Source organism: Diachasmimorpha longicaudata, chromosome 1, assembly GCF_034640455.1.
Source record: "Diachasmimorpha longicaudata isolate KC_UGA_2023 chromosome 1, iyDiaLong2, whole genome shotgun sequence".
Taxonomy (NCBI): domain Eukaryota; kingdom Metazoa; phylum Arthropoda; class Insecta; order Hymenoptera; family Braconidae; genus Diachasmimorpha; species Diachasmimorpha longicaudata.
Window position 1 is genome coordinate 7,586,738 of NC_087225.1, and position 17,987 is coordinate 7,604,724.

Here is a 17,987-nt window from a genome sequence, read left to right on the forward strand (position 1 = left end):
AAAACAGTTTATGAAATTACAATCTACCGAGAAAGTCACCTTGCCTATAGAAAAATCCGAAAAGAATATTTTTTTAGTTGACTATAATACTCTCAATTTAAAAATCATAAAAAACTCATGAGTCTTAGATCAACTTCTGAGGTCAATATCTCTCCACACGAATAAATGTTTTTTAATGTTCCAGTAATAACACAATAATTTCATCCACACCCATAGAGAAATGTTTTACAAAAATTACCCTACTATCCTATAAAAATGTATCATAACTCATCATTATCTTATTTCTACGAAAACTACAAAATTTCTTTAACATAATCAAATTTTTTAAAAATATTTCCTCAAATCATGAACAATATTTCCAATCTAACAGCGATAAAAATCAATTCAATCTTAACTGAAATTCCCAAGTCAATGTTTCCCACCAGAAACATGATTTTTCAATCTTTTTAATGACAAAATCAATTTTTCCAGTTGTAAAGATGTGATATAAAAAATTTATTCATCGTATTAAAATTTTAACAACCGTGTTTGCTGAATATTTCACACACGAATTAGACGATAGAAACCAGTCATCCTGTGCACAATCAACGCCGGCTTTCCCGTTTATGCACTCACGGCACACACGTGCCCACTTCAGATTCTGCTTCCCTCCCCCTGGCCCCTCCGCCACGTAGAGCAAAAAAGAAAGAGCGAGGGAGAGAGGGTGAGAGAGATGAAAGAGAAGTTGTACATTCTCTCCTTCACCGGCTGTTGCACACTGCACCATTGCATCGCAAACCACTGAGGCCAATGGCCTCTGCACACTCTCTTTCCCTCAACAACTTCCACTTCTCCACTTCGGTATATATCGATAGTACCACACGGTTACAGCCTACAATCCGAAAATGCATACGCACACGATGCAACTTCCCTCTCTCTCTCTCTGAAAAATTCTTTATTCTGGCTCTCTCTGTTCTCGTGGGGCTTTATTTTTTTCGGCACTTATTCCGTGCAATCCCCGGTGCTCCGATGTTATTTGCCCTCTGAACAGATAGTCGGCGATTTCGAAAGAACATTGAAGTCCCTCCACTCAACCCCATGAACAGGTTTCAACAATTTTTTTACATATTTTTATCCCATTTTTATCTGTTTATCGATATTTAATTGAGACAATCATTGAAATCATTTATCCACAATTGTTAAAATGAGATTCAAATTTTTGGACTCCAGTGAATTATTGGCATTACGTCACAATTCATTGGATTATTAATTTGTAATATTACATAATATATGAAACATGAAGGCAATCACTTGCATAAACACATGATTCCCCGGCCATTCAACATTTCGAGGGACTAAAAGAAAGTGGAGCCTCAGCAATCAGTTTATCGATATTTTATTCGGAATCGATCAATGGAACAAATTTTTCGCAATTATGGGTTGGAGATAGTAAATCCAGAGTTCAAACGTCCAACTAATATTATTGTAATATTTTAAATAAATAACTTTCGTAATCACTCCGAAATGTTGAATAAATCTTAACAAATAAATGCAACCACTTATGTAAACTCATATCCGTTGAATACTCGGTATTTAAAAATCATTTTACAAAAAAAAAATCGATACATTATCATCGATTTTTCGTTTACTCTTGTTCTATTTTTTGGCTGGCGTTTATTTTCGCTATACATATATCCTCTCTCTCTCTTTCTCTCCCGGGTATTCCGCGGACAACCGCCGTCCACTATCGCCAGGGGTCCATAAATAAGCACCAACCAGAAATACATTTGTGTATCTCGGGTGAGAGCGAACTGCCTCGATATTAACAGACGTAAGTGCGCTATCTCACATCTGTTATCTCGAATAACTGCCAACGCTTCTCCACCGACTGCTTTCTCTCTCGCCCCAGTGTCCGTTGAGAACGGGGGTTGCCCTGCGGGTGTATCTACAACTTACTACAATTGTATGTTGAAACTGTGCTGCATCCGCTCAGTCAAACGGAAATGCATTTGATTAAATGGGAATCAAATATCGCGAAATTAAATCTATATTATTTTCACTTATTCAAACGAGATTCAATCGTATCAACGTCATTAATAACTGTTCACAATATCAATTCATCCATTAATTTCCGAAAAAATATATTCATTTCATTCAATGATAAGCTTTCCTTTCCATTGTTTATTGTTGGTAAACGACAGAATACGCGGAAATGGCAGCTCAGTAGTTGTCACCAGACCCGAGTTGAAATGTTTGTCTTCGATTGGACCTCAAAACGAGAAGAAGAGGCCTGTGAGGCTCTTGTGAGCCTCGACATACGCCAATTTTTAAGCCTCAAAAAAAAATGGAAATAGTAATTTCCTTATTATCATTCCAGAGATCTAAGAGACGCAATCGATTGGTACTGAGGGAGCCCTCGTAGGTCCCAAATTTGAAATTTATTGAGGCCTAGTGAAGGACAGAAATGTCGACTCGGATACACGGAACTGCAATTTTTGCTAAAAATTATCCTTCCGTTACGTAAATGAGTATTTTCCAAAATTCCAAAGTCGTAAATTATGGCGTATACGGGCACACGTACAGACATTGAATTAACTGTCTAACTCCATCGAATCACTTTCGACTGAAAAAACCATTATCTCTCCGTTGATTTTTCTTCGTGTGGGTTTTGATAGACTTCCTCCCCCTTCCTCTCTTTCTCATAAGTGGGAGTACCTGAATTTAGTCATTGATTTGCATTGAATAGACGTCTGGCACCCGAGAAAGTCTCTCCCGACACCATCACAATAGTGCAAACTTGGTAACTCCAAGTCATACGTATAAGTACACCGGTGGTCTGTAACAGGCTCTTGTCGTTAGCGATAATGATAGTCAACCCGCCTCCCTGGAAAACGTCGGCGTTTAACGGCCTCACAGTCTACATCACGTCACGCCTCCGTTTCATGCTATTCTTTCTCATCTACTTCTCTCAATCTTCATAATCCGCTGCCCATTCTGGATATGAAAATGAAGAAAAAAAAATAATACACACATTCATGACACTAACGTCTGATGAATAGCATCAAAACTAATATGAACCGGTTTCGATTGATACGCTTGTCCTTTACTCAAAGTGGTAGGAATGAAAATTCACCACGGGATTTTAGTGCCTATCAATGTCATGCTGGAGAGCATAACAGGAAAGTATTAGCATAAACGATCGATTTCAATCTACATAATTTGCTGGCAATACTTCTATTTGCGGATGTTTTGCCATTAAATTTATCCTAGTTTTTCTCCTCAAGTTTGCCATGTCAGGGGATTTAATGAGCCGTTGCGTGAGGTCAGGATGTGATGACGCGAAGAGATAGAATTCTGTCTGATATTATTCAAATCAATCCGGTCAGCTCTGAAATTCGAAGTATTCTGATCATTTTTATGAATTTTTCCAGTTCGCATAGTTCAGAATTCATTCAATAAGACTCGCAATCACAAAAAAACTATTGAAATGCACCAAAAAATCATCCACCTTTACTTCTCGCGTTTTGCAATTCTTCAATTCTGATAGTCTCTTGAAATTAGTCTGACCTAAAAATTTACCACTTAATAATCTTTTCCCTGAATGTGTCCCGTTTCTGATCTGAAATTTTCCTGGATATGCAATAATATCAAACAGGTTTCTCCATCTCGAAAAAAAAAACTGAAAAATTGTAATGAACGATCCAGAGGAAGTTATCAAACGTTTAAATTGGATGTTAAAAACGTTTCGTAAAAAAAATGAATGAGGCATTAATTTCAGTGCCAATGAGATGCTCTCGCACATCCCAAGGACATCCTCCCCAGTACTTTTAATTACAAGAATAACGTATGTACCCACAGGTTGTATTTACCATCGCGAGTACGTGGTTTTTAAACCTTTCATAAACCAACGACACAGGGTAATAAAAATTCTCCGTGAATATATGACCTCGCTGAATATTCTAAGAAAATTAATTCGTCGAAGGACAAATTACTCGCTGTCCCAATGGGTGTAACGTCGTTGTACATCGCCCGAGACCTTCATTTTCGCGAGTTCTCCCGTACCGAGTAATATAACAAGAGGGTGAAGATTAAGAGTATTCCTCCTCACCCCCTTCTCCGTCGCTCTCATTTCTTTATTCTCTACTCGTGGCAAACGAGAAGACTCCCGCCGACCAATTTACACGCTCATAAATCAACTGGTTCTTTCCATCCAGTGAGTTTGAAAAATATAACCAACATGAAGATCTCGGAGAACGGTACCATATACCGATTTAAACATTTTCATCCCTGTAGGCGCAAGTGTGTATGTGTGTGTGTGTGGGTGAACTGGATTTTTCGGCCAGATAAAGGAAGCACGGACGATTTCTTTCGAACGGAATCAATGGTTCGTGGTCTCTTTCGGAGGGCGCGTACTCGACTGTGTGGCTCAATTACTTATTGAGGAGGGGACATGATTATTGAGGGAGATTACTAAAGTGGAAATTATTATTGGTAAATTTCAATTCTGAATTTACACGGGCAATTCCCAAATTTCCAATTAAGAAAGTTTCTGTTTTTATTACTGAAATTTTGAACTCAAAACAGTAGAAAAAAATCCCTTTATTTTTTGTCATTCCTTAGTTACTCTTCAGTGCATTAAAAAAAAATAATTTACCAATGAGACGATAAGAGATATTGTGGTACAGCAAAAAAATATTTCGGTGTCTGAAAAATTGCGGAGGTGTCCTCTATTTGACTTCTCATTGCCATCAATTCGGTCAAATCAACGGTAGTTAGCAAGTTATGAGACTAGTGGTACTTACCCACCGGTCAAAGCCAAAGGAAAGAGCGAGAACGAGGAGAATTCATAAATGGAAAGAGGGCTGACCCTCTGTTATAGAGAGATTTATAGCTTTTCTTCGTTTATCATGGCAAGCTGAAAGCCTACCAGGCTTCTACCCAATGCACTGTAACCATGCACTCCATGATAATTGACTTTTCTTTCGCTGAGATCTTTAAACCACATTGTTTAGCCTGGCTTAATTAGTATCCAGTTTTGCGGTTTAAATATGGAGCTATGAAAAACATATTCGGGCAGTAATTGGAGCGCGTATTGTGTTACTAATTAAAATTTTATAATTTTATGTTTTGCTCGTGTGATTATGCACAGCACAACGGATTTTCTGTACTCTTTTGTTGGATAATTTTTAACGTAAGTTGATGCCATTATTTCCATAAAAATCCTCCCAACGTTCGATAAAAAAATCATAAATTATCGTCTCCTCATTTTTATTTCGGAATTTAGGAAAAACTAATATAATATGCGATAATTAAATTGCATCCGTCTGATTGAAATATTGAAATCAAAGCATTTCGCATTATTGGAACCAATAAACGCTCCCCCGCCAAGATATTAATTTCCATGTGTGCCCCAGGAGTTATCATTCCCTCAGCAATGGACCCGTAGACAATGGAGTCCATTGTGTCCTGTTCATTCGAATATTTGCCGAGAAAAATATGGTCTATATTTGTCATCGCTGTTCGCGCCTCAGCGTCCATTACCCCTGTCCCGCGTTCCCTCGAATATCTGCCACACATGTGTAGAGTATAAGGGGGACCTCTGTATCACGACATGTCCATGAACCGTATCACAAGTTGTGCGAAAATATTGAGAGCCCGATAAAAACGTAAATATCAGTGGGAATGGGATGAAATTCGGGGGATTATTTTTAAGTCGACCTCCACCAATCCTATGGGCTTCCAGCACATGGGGAACTTTCACGCCCGGATGAGATGTGAAAAAGAGGAAGAGGAGATCCAACTCAACGATACTGTAATGACCCAGACGAGTTGCATCCTTGTGCCACATAAACCCCGATCTTCACTGTACGTGTAGTGAATGGGGAGAGGCTTAATTGGCCCATGCGTGCTCATCTTTATACTTTTGTGTTATGAGAATTGATGTAAAAAAACATTTAGAGTTCCTATTAAACTTTTTACTGCGGTTGAATCAACAAATTTGTGAATTTGCAAGTCATTATTTTCATTCTCATTCTGTTTTTTTATTTCTTTCAATTTCTATTCTCTTAATATTTTTTCTTTGATGCTGGGGTAACGAAATGTTTCTCAAATGTCATTTTTTTATGTTAAAAAATAAGTATCAATGATTTCTAATGGCTTTTTAAGTAATCGCAAATTGAAGACTTTGTTTTCTTTTTGCTCAGAATTTTTAATGTACTTTCGTGCTCGAAGATTATGGCCAATTACCCTTGATCCATCGTCTACCTCAACCTTTGTTCCCTCTCCCACAATTTTCTTATTAATGATATTTTTCTTTCATTTGATGCGTGGGTCGATGTCTTGTCCGTGTACCTCTTCGTATTTCGCACATTTCTTCGTTTTGCGTGTCTCGTGTGTGCTCTCGCCTCGGCCTGTCTGTTTACACAGCTAGACCAACATTCACGTCAGTCGTTGAGGCGCCTTCGTGAAAATATATTACCCAAAGAGACACGCAGTCGTGAATACAAATTTGAATGTTTAATTTTTTGTCTTTTTTTTTTTCGGTTGGAACAGGAACGTAACGGGAAAGAATGCAATTTTCTAGGCTCCCTCCGGGGAAAACGTATTCGTGATGGTACCGGGTGTTTTTAGAGAATACAGGCAACATCAAAGTAGAGAATTCTGGGAGTAGTCAGACGCTTGGGTAGGCGCGTCTAGACCTGTAATTAGCACCATTTTTTTCTATCCGCGATCAGTATTTATTTGTTGAGGAAACAATATCAATCACTGACACTTGAAAATGTTTATTCATAATTATAAATTAATTTTCACATTTTAATATTGTTAATAATTCGAGATCGGTAGAAGGAAAGTTAAAAATGGTGTCTACATTTTGACAATATTTTTTACTCTTAAATATAATCTGTGGTAAAAATCACCGGTGATTTAAGAATAGCCAATTCATACTTAACATATTCTTCATTTTACAATATTCCTGTGTTCCTATTCTCTCGAAAAATACTTTCGGTTTATTTTTTGAGTCTGTATGAGATTCAAGTAGCAAGGGTATGACCTGCAACTAGTGTCATCCAAACAAAACCCGAAAAAAATAAAAATTGAAATGCGAGAACCGGGGGTACGTTCAAAGACGGTCTCGGTCGAGACTAATCCTGACTCGACGCGTGACGAGGGGGCGGCCCAGCCTCCCGTCATTCCTTTTAGGTAATTAGCAGTCTCCGCGACTGAATTAAACCTGACTGAAATTCTCCGTACCACTAGCCACAAAAAAATTCCCACCAAAATTGACATTTATAAGGTTAACACAAGTGTCTGAAAATGCTGAGAAAATTGAATAACCGGATGACGTTGCCGGGGTTATCGGCTTATGCTTTCTTGCTATCTTCACTTTATGACAATCGTGTTGTGAAACACATGTGACTGCATGGTACCCGAATATAAAAACCCTGACCGAGCGTGATAAATCGTCCAGCCCTGGGGCGATTGTATACTAGAGAGACAGAGAAAGAGAGAGAAACGAAGCACGAAAATGTCGAATAAAAACGCAGCACTGGAATATTACTCCACTGATAAAAGTAACACTGTTACAACTTCAATCTTTTAAGGAGCACCCCATATCGGAGACATTACTCGATCGCTTGAGGATGAAAAAGTGCAGATAGTGTTGCATAAAATGTCGGGAAAAAAAATATGTAAGTTTTATCGGAGTGGAGAAAGAATAGAGTGGATTGTGTTGTATTGGTTACTTGTCCTCTTATCGTCACACTAAGATATCATGACCTCTCCTCTGGCCTTGTGACACTAAAGCTATTCTCGATTGATGATTTTTATTACTTTATTTTGAGAGAAAGTTTCTTTTTTTTTACTCCTGATCCATAATTCCATTGAAACCATGAACCCATTTTTTTGCAACTTCGTAATATTAATTTGGCTATTCTACATTTCAATAAAAAAGCAAATGAATATTTTCAATTTTAATTGAATTAGTCCCTTGAAATTGATAAATGTCATGAGAATGATTTTGCTCAAAGTTTTTTTTTCGTTGAATTGCAGTGCAAATTTTACAATGAATGAAAAATTAAGTAATCCAATTGAAACATAATCCCCAATGACACCTAGTCCCCCGGGAATTTGCATTAAAAACACGTCCGGGGGTATGAAATACGAGAAGAAAATGGAGAAAGGTTGAAAAAAAAAACTGGAGGCAAAGCCATTCTGCAAACATCCCTTTGTCTCGACCGAGGGCTCGCCGAATTTAATTAGCTATCGCCATTTTTCCGTTGCGTCCGGCGTTCGACCCTTCACTCCATGTCACCCTCATCCTTCATACTTAAAAATGAAGGAATATTCTCGAGCACCTGGTGGCGCGTGATGCCTTAAAAAAAACGTACCGCGAAATGTCCGACGTTACCTCCGTCAGAATGATTTTCAATCATCGAGAGGTGAAAAAGGTGGGCATGAATAATGGATTCTTGAGAGGTTAGAGGGATGCGCTGTAACCATACGTCTGAGTGACACGATTATCCCACCGTGAATATAGTAACTGTGTATTCAAATGATTAAGTGCATGCATTCGAAACAAATTGCAAAGTCACGTGTCTGGAACGGGAGTTGTTGGTGGCATCAAAATATACATTTGTGTGTGACCGTTCACGTGAGATATTTTACAAATGTATGGGGCACGCGATCGGCAAATACACGAATGGCTATTTTATTAAGTAGAAAGTATAATTTTTCCAATGTTTTCACAGATTTCTCGTGATGTTAATCCTCAGTTCTATCGCTACTTTTGAATAATTACTCTGCCATTTTTTTTTCGGTGAGTTGTATTCGATTTTTTTATTATAACACTTTAGAAATGTTTTCAGCTGACAAAGTAGAAGTTTATGAAGTGTGAATTGAGCTTAGATTCGCTTATGAAGTACCAGAGAGACCCAAAAGTGTTGAAAATACTTGGATTTTAGTGGAATAATAATTGAACTGCATAATTTCATGGACAAATCATTGAGAGTCACCAAAAAATTCGTGGAAACCAAGAGATGTTAGTGCAAATTGCACTACTATTTACTTAGATAATTTTCTCTTTGATAAAAAAATGGAAGGCCTCATGGTTCATCTCAAGTGGAAATATTCATAACATCTTTCAACTCTTTGAAAAAATAATATGAATATTAGCGTGCGTCATGCAGCGAATAACAGAGAGGAAACCTGCTTCCCGGCAAATTCCTGATTCACCGTGATTAATGTTAAAATAGGGAGTGCAGAGCGTCCACCCCACCACCCTAATTCAGCCGAAATACACATTCAGAAAAGAAGCCGGGTCATTTTTTTTTTTTGTTTCACTCTTATATTTTCATTTCGGCGTCACGGCGTCTGCCCAGCAGACCGTATTGTGCCCCGAGAGACTATATTATGCACTTTCGCATAGGTGCATTTTGTATTTTGGCAGGCCGGAAACGCACGTCCGGTCTCCACGGGCGTTTGTGCCCTCATTCTTCAATTTATTATTCCACTTCACGTGAAGGAGACGCTTTTTTGGGTAAAGTTTTTATCACAACTGAAAGATCGGCCTTCATCTTTTTCCTCATTCTTTTTTTTCCTGGAACAAATTACCGCTATCAAGATTTTTATACCCATTGGACAAAGTGTTTTATGGTTCCTTTCACGCAAAAACTGTTATTAAAGTGCCAAGTGAAATTTATACATTTTCGATGGAGTTTTTAATTCCCAGTGGAATATTCTGAAAAATTCACCGCACACCGACGAATGACTTGAAATCAAAATTACGGCGACTGAAACAGCCCATGAAACTTCACTTGAACAGAATATTTCATGATAAGAGATCAAGAGAACTTTTTTCTTTCACTATTTTCATTTTTTGAATATATACAGCAAATTATTATTAAAAAATTTCTCTCTTAAACTGTTCGCATCAATTTCCCATATTTTTCTTTTCATGCTCGTGAGAACAAACACGACTCCTTGTTTCCGTTTTACCAAGAACTTTATCTGCCATAACCCATCATTTCGGAATTGTTTGGCGTTTCAAACAAGCGAAAACTCGCCTGCGTTGGTAGTTTGCAGAACATTTATACTTCATGAAGGGTGATTCTGGTGAAGTACAGCAAATGGCGTCGACGTTGCCAGATACTGTCACGTACAGGCGGCAACTCAACGCAACAAACCCCCCCTTTGAGGGGAAGGGGGGGGGGCAGAGGAGGATTGTTGTCCGCAATATCAAGCCATGGGGCCTATACACCCTCCGTGGAGCCCATAGAAACGAAAAGCTGCTGGCAACAGTACACAGACAAACATTTCCTCGACGTATGCGAATAAATCCCACTCTCGTTCACGGGGGAAATTGAATATTATCGTGTGCTCATTGTCTTTTTTTTTTCCTCGAAACAAGAGTGAAAATCGAAAAAAGGAGGGGGAAAATTCAATAGTTCTCCGTTCATTTCCGATTGGATTTTCGGCGTGCGCCTGTCTGGGAATTGTTTTGATGTTCGGCTATTCAATTGTCAAAATTTGATGGGTAAAATTGAGAACAAAGGGCTGGGAAAAAGCCATTCAAATGGGTTGAAAGCTCTTTAATCAGAATGAAAAATTTTCTGTTTGAATGCAAAAACATTTTCGCATTAGAGTTGTTCTTTTTAATGTCAGGTATTGCAAATATGTATATTTGACTATGTCTGAAAATAATTTATGATTTATATTTATTTATTTTTATTTATTTTTTTATTTATTTTTTTTTAGTAGTCAGTTATTCGGTCTTCAAATGCCTCTGGTATTTTTTTTTGAGTATGAAAAAGTTACATGTGAACCATTTTTCTCTCATTACCTGGAAAAAGCAAGAGTCCTCCTGGACCCGAACGGAATATCCACACCAGACGAGAGATACAATCACTGAAAGTTTTCCGGAGCAGCTCATTACAGAATTTACGTGGAACATTCATAGAAACGATACAAGGGCTGGGAGGGTAGGCAGCATTTCGTATGAATGAGGTGGGTGCGTCATGGAACAATGTATAGAAATGGGATGTTGGTAGATTTGGAAGTTTATCGGTGTCTGAGGGCCCGGAGGGAAGTCTAAAGGACACGCTCTCGTGAACCTAAATATAACGTGGGCTTGGTCCTTGCTTGGATGAAAGCACTGGGCTACAACAAAGACAGAAGGCAAATACTCGGGGAGCATTTTACGATCCCGGGGAGATTAACTCGAGTCATAAAAGATGTGTGATACCTCAATCCCACTATTTGCACTGGGGAAAAATTCGTAAAACCAAAAAATTCTGGAGTGCGAATCTTTTCTCTATTTTCTCATTGGAACTCAGAGCTTTAGCTTCAAAAATTTGATGATGTTTGTCCGACAAAAGTCATTAGATCACTTTGGCCAGTGCACGAAAATAAATGTTGGGTAAGAAGCAGACCTGCAGGGGGTGGAACGAGGGATGAAGATTAGTTTTATCAGAAAAATCAGTCTCCCAAGTTGAATTTTTCCAACGAAACTTTAACTAAAAAGTGGTTGATTTGTCATTTCGTTCCACGTTTCACCCCCTAGGGGGCTAATTTTCATCCAAAATTCCTTTTCGTGTAGAATATCCAACATAAAATTATTTCTCGGGATGTGTTAATGAAACTAGTTGAATCCATAGCGAAAATTCCGCATTTTTATTCTCTTAGAATCGAGTCACGTACGAGATTGAAAGGAGGAATGAAATTGCGTCTGCTCTCGACGATTGTAGAAATGTTTTTTTCCCTGAAATTTTTTCCTCAATGTCCCTGTTATAATTGAAGGTCTCCTTTAATTTCCACCCGGGGGGGGATGATTTTTTCCCTCTCGAGGAGAAAAAAAAAATAAATTCCAATCACGAAGTCCCTTTTTTCCCGGAGTTTTGCAAGTCACGGCCATAAAATTGACTTATCGCAGAGTCGGCATGAAGATATTCCACTCTCCAACCCTTTTATTTCGAATATAACAGTTGGGGAATGAAGAGAGTAAAAAAAAATAAGAGAGGAGTTGTTGGCTGCGGGGTAATGAAATTAATTGGTGGGATGTCGAGGCCTTTTCGGCCTCGATGGGGGGATGGCCCTGTACCTTGGCCTTTCTCCCTTCGCCAAAACCCTTGTGTACACTCTGCTTTTACCATTTGCATTGTAAAGAAGTGCCGATAATAAAGTACGATTTTAGTTAACGAAGCGAGGGCAGAGGACACTCCAGTTGGGTTGAAAAAGGGGGCACCAGATGATGAATAAAATTTTCAAGCAATTAACATTTTTCGGAATTCCCTGGGTTTTAACTGCCTTCATTAATGCCCTCGTAAATTTGACGTCTTCATTCACTCCGTTTTTGTTATCTTCATTTTAATTTGGTCCCGGGGGACTTCAGCGGAAAGTTGACGGATATACTTGCTATCATTTTATTTTCGGAAAACCTTGTAATGACTTCCAAAAGCTTAATCCGTAATAAAATTCCAAACTATAAATTTCCCATCATTTTTATAATAAAAAAAATCCTTCAGTTGGCATTTGACCCTCATTTGACATAAGTAATCAAATAATTTTTTTTCATTTCAACTCCTATAATCAAACCTTTTCCCACGGTTCACTGTCTTATAATGGTATGCGTGAGCTGTCGTGCTTTTCTTATGACACACCATTCACCTTCCCCCCCCCCCCCCTTCATCCCTCACATATAAACGATTGTAGATGATGTTGGTTCAATGGGGTAAGAAGTACCTGAATAAATCTGAAATTTAAGAATTTTTCTTTCACAGCCCGGGGTCGAGATAAAAATTTAAGATTTTTTGTGTTTAACTCAGTTACCTCCCCTGAATATCGGACTAATCGAAGATTGAAACATGCCCGGGGAAAATAATCAACCTTTATCCTCTTTTTTTTTTTCACCCATAGGTATCTCCGCGAAGGCGTAAGAAAACAAGCTTCAGTACGGTTTAGGTACCTGGTTTATTGCTAATGGGGTGTTGCCCCCCCTACTGTTACATACAGCCGTCTTCCCAAAGTTTCCGGAGGGTGCTTTTAAATTTCATTACCCGCACCCGCACGGCTGGATCCATACAGAAATTTTCCCGGGGTTACGTTTACATCCACAAGATCCAGGCCCTGTCTTTTCTCGTCGTTACGACTCACGGCAAACTGGTGATAAAGATTTTTCGATTACATTGGTAATGAAACGGGTGGAGCGGCCGTGAGGTGCCATAACACCGCTGCGGGTTTTTCTCATTTCAAGTCGTTCATAAATTATTGAGGAAAGAATTTCTTTTTCGAAGAGGAGGAGGAACATATACCATTGGGAAATTAAACTTCAATGGAATGGGGGTTGTATAAGCACTGAAAATACATTTGTTAGGAGGCAAAGTCCGTGATTATGTCAGAGTAAAGGAATTCGGTGTGTGAATTGCCTCAGGGAGAGAGAGAAAAGAGGAAAAGGTGCAGAAAAAAATTTTAATTATTCACCAATAACGCTATTCAGCATTATTTAAATGACTCTTGTCTGTTGTGAATATATTATTTTTATGGGTTTTTTATGTCGTATATTCTAGGATTACATTGCAGTCACAGTGAGAAAAAAAAATGCTTTTGCCAAGCAATGTTTTTCTTCTGAGAACAAATTTTTTAGAGCGTATTTCTTCGGGTCAGGCTTTTCCACATGATTTATGTTCACGTGCAAATGTTACACTTACGTTGAATAATAAGACTATTATGTTACATACAAATTTGAATAAATATGTTTCATTGTATTTCAGTCTTTCAAATGAGAAAATCTCTCGTGCAATTTTCTCATGTAAATGCAGTTAAACAATCTATATTTTTTCTTGTATTTTTCATTTTAATAATTTAAAAATTCACATTGAATTTTCTCTCCCCCTCAACTGGAGAACTGGACAAATATTCATTTTTCCTTCACGAAATTAAAAAAAAAAAGTAAAACTACGAGAAATAGTAGTTTAAAGTGGAGAATTTTCAATGTCATCCCCATAAACGAGACTCATTTAAACCAAATGAACAATTAAAAAATTGATGATATTTTTTAAAAATTTTTTCACGTAATAAATCACGAGACATTTCACGTCGTACTTGTCCCTGTGTGTGCAGAAAAAGGCGATTACACCTGAAACTTTTCTCCCTGCCCACTAAGCCATTATCCTCCACCCCTGTGATCCGTTAATGTCGTCCTTCCAGTGCACGACTCTACTGCAAAACTTGAAAACGGCAAATTTCCTCAACCAGCGCTTAACAACTGCTGATCGTATACACGCCCACACAGTTAACATTAAGCTAACGAGGCATTGTACAGTAGTAGGCCTTCTTCCAAGACACTTTTCTCACTCCAACGACTGCAATCGTTAAAGCAGAAATGAAAGTGTCCACTTGTGCCAGCTGGAGTGGAGAACATTGTCACAGTTTCAAAATTGCAAAGAGGGAGATGTCGAATTGCCGACCCTCATTGGGGTCATTATGATATTCATTTTATATTTAATTTCCCCTCTAACATCAGTTCAAACTCGAATTGACAATATTTTGTTCATTGGAGAGGAATATTTCTAAAAAATTGTTTATTCTCCATTCGATTTTTTAAGAAAATTTCTGTTATCGCTCCACTAAACTGCAAAATTGTGAAATTCCCCGCGTGTTGAGCCTCTTGATGTCCGATAAATTCCTTGTCGTTGAGTTTTGATAATTTTTAATTAACCAAATGGTAAAAATTGGGACATCGTTTTGTACTGAACTTCATGAAGTCCAAATAATTCTTTTCAATAACATCTGAATGGAAATTGGAAATTCTCCGATTCGGAACGCATTTCTAAACTTTATTTTCCTTTCAACGCTCGACTAACAGAATTAAAATACTTTGAACAGTAACTCAACGGCACCTTAATGATGGTGAATTCGTTCAAAGTTTTGGTACAAAGTTTCTTTGAGTCTGGAACCTCATCAGGAGATAAAGACTCTTCGTTCTCGTAAACACTTCGTTTATTTACGATTTTCAGGGTAGGGTGTTCTTTCAGGAGCCGAAAATGGTGGCCATTCCCATGCAAATTGTCTTTGGGTAAGCATTCTACCCGGAGCGTTAATACAAGAGATATGCAAATGTCACTAATTACTGGTAGCTGTGGGATCACATCCAGTTGCAACCCCCGCTTCATCGTCCTCTCTTTTCGGAGGGAATAAAGGAAAATACACCCTCTCCAGTCTGCAACAACCCAAAATTGGCGAAGGAAAATTCAGTTTTTTAAAAAATGAAAATGTGTTTTCGGTGATGTAAAGAATTTTGATGTTTCCAAATTGCATCGGGGGGTGGAAATATTGAGGAATTATGAGCTCGATCAGTTCGATATATCTTCATATAAAATAATCAGATAAAATAATTACAAAAAACAATTTCAGAGATAGGAATTAACACCTTTTTCGGGACGTGTTCCTGGTCTCGGGCTCTAGTCTGGGATTAATATTTGGTGTTTCCTATTCGGGTTGCCCTCGCCTTCAATTCCCGGATGCTACGAGTCCAAGGAACGCCACCCGAAGGGAACAATGCTACATTCGTGTAACTCGTTTCTCGAGGTTTTGCGTGTGTCCAAAAAAAAAAAAAGCGGCAACTCGTCTGGGGAACACGGCAATTCGAGGGAAAAAATTGGCACTCTTCTCGGAAGAGACTTTGGGGCTTTGCGTGTTTGTGAAGTTGTCGTTTTCTTTTAGTCAACAAATTGAGGAACAAAAATGGAAGACGAGGGAAATAAATTAATACCGGCTTGCGTCATTCTCGATAAATAGAACGGGGAAAAAATAGAATGGAGCGAGGATAATGGTATTTATTTTTGGGTGTATTAAGAAAAAATACGTTCACGTTCTTCAGGGCGTCAGGTTTTTTGTTTTTAATTTTTATACTGCCATTTTGCTGCCAAAGTAGAACGAAAATTTGCTCAATTTGTAAAGCTGATGGCGGAAATTTTGCAACAACTCGTGACGCCACAATGAATGGAAAACGTGACGTTAAAGAATTGAATATTTCGTAATTTCGAGAGATATTAACAAATCATTCTCCGTTAATCCGAATCAACCTCATGACTCTTGTTTATTTTCTGATTGCAGGTGAGTTACATTGAAGGATCGGAGATTACGTCAAGGCAACAGGTGATTCGAGTCCATTTAAATTCACTCGTGCACATACCAGATGACAGATAAGGAAAAATTAGTGATTAATGAGTTAGAAATGTTCATTTTCCCCGGATGATTGCACAAAAAAAATGCAAAAGCAGAGTTGAGAGGAAATTACTGAGAAAAACAAAATATAATTTTATTTTACAACCGAGAATATCTTTTCCTGTCACATGAATTACCTCCGGATTTGATGAAATGTAAAATTGTTCGCATTCAATTTGTGAAAAATCGAATTAGTTTTTTTTCGTTCAATTTTTTCTCAACTTTGTCCTCTCCGTATTTTTTTTTTCGGGGAAATATGTGCTCGAGAGAAGTTGAATATTTCTCAGTGATCAAAGGACTGAAACTCACTGGCTATTAACGCAATGATCGCTGGGATGCGAGGGCATATTTGTCTTGAAAAGAGGGGAGAATAATCTTTACCTTCGTCTTCCCCTGGAGTACATACCCTGAATTCTTGGGGAATATATATTTGAGGGTGGGTGCGGGTAATGAAAATAGTCCCTCCTAATTCTAGTCGACCCTTGACCAAAAAAGCTCTGGGCTGGGTCTGTCGCTATCAGGGACAATAGCCTCCACATTACTCTCATTATGACCTTGTAATAATGCCACATTTTCGATTGTTTTCCCCTACTTCGGTTCCTCCACAAACATGCTCTCCAAAATTTTTATCTCTATTGAATTGAAATTAAAAAAAAATCTCTATTTTATTTTCTCTTCCTGAACAACAAGAGATGCTTCAGTATCTTCTCCTCTTCAGCAAAAAATCAGTAAAAAAAAAATTGATTCCCTCACCATTGAAACCCATTCTCCCCATTATGAAATTCTTTGTTCCCCTGTCATAAATCGAAACACACACGCACACAGGCAATAACCACAGTTCACCCGATCCCGTTTTGCGTTACGCAATCAAACGATTTTCGAGCCCCGTCCCCGTAGCAGAACTCACCCAGAGCATAAACCTCGGATGTGCGAAATAAAAAAGAAAGAATAACCCCCCCCCCCACACACACGTTTAAATTTGTATTCGACACGAACCCGTTTTTCCATAGCCTGTGTGTGGGTTACAAAAGTCGCCCAATCGTGGGTGTTGCGAAACGATCTTCGTAATCGAGCCATGATTTATTACGGTCGAACGAGATGGACCGTAAAGATTGCGTGTCGCCCGCGAGAGAGAGAGCCCCCCCTCTCCCCTCCCCCAAACCCAGTGCCTCCTCTTCCAGGCCATTTCCAGGCGAGTCCCCCGTTGAGACTCTCAAGGTTAATTGTGACCCATACGAATGATTGCCAGTGAACCCCTTCCCTCGTATTTTCATTTTTGAATTTCTTCTGTCAATTAACTTTCAACGATTTTGATGCATCTCTGACTTCCATCAATTTTCATTTTTTTTTTCACTTCGTGGCATCGATTCACGATTATCCAAAGGTTTATTACCATTTCTGACTGACGATTTTCAAAAATATGTTGTGGAGAAATTTAACTACACGAGTTATAAAGAAAAAAATGATGGAATGATGAATAATCATCTGATGCAGGGGATTAAATGATGTCTAAAAATAAGTCGAAAATTATTAATGAATTATTTGTTCTGAATTTCTTGGGTCAACTCATTAATTTAAAAAATGCATCGGTGATGCATCGATGCCTTTCATCATTCTGATGGTGATGAAACGGCCTAGTGCGGGCTTAGGATGTTGATAATTTGTGATTTCGCATCTCGTTGTTTTTTTTTTTAAATTCCATTGACCAGAGGGAAATGTCGTGTGGGCCGAGGGAGAAGCGATCTCACGTCTGGGTGAGTCTCTCGCGTGATACATGGGCCTGTGGTCCG

General features: G+C 38.4%; 1 protein-coding gene across 1 annotated transcript in view; it reads left to right on the top strand.

Moving 5' to 3' along the window:
- LOC135165723 (headcase protein) overlaps positions 1 to 17,987 on the top strand; it is a 98,054-nt gene that overhangs the window by 50,688 nt on the left and 29,379 nt on the right. The window lies entirely within an intron of this gene.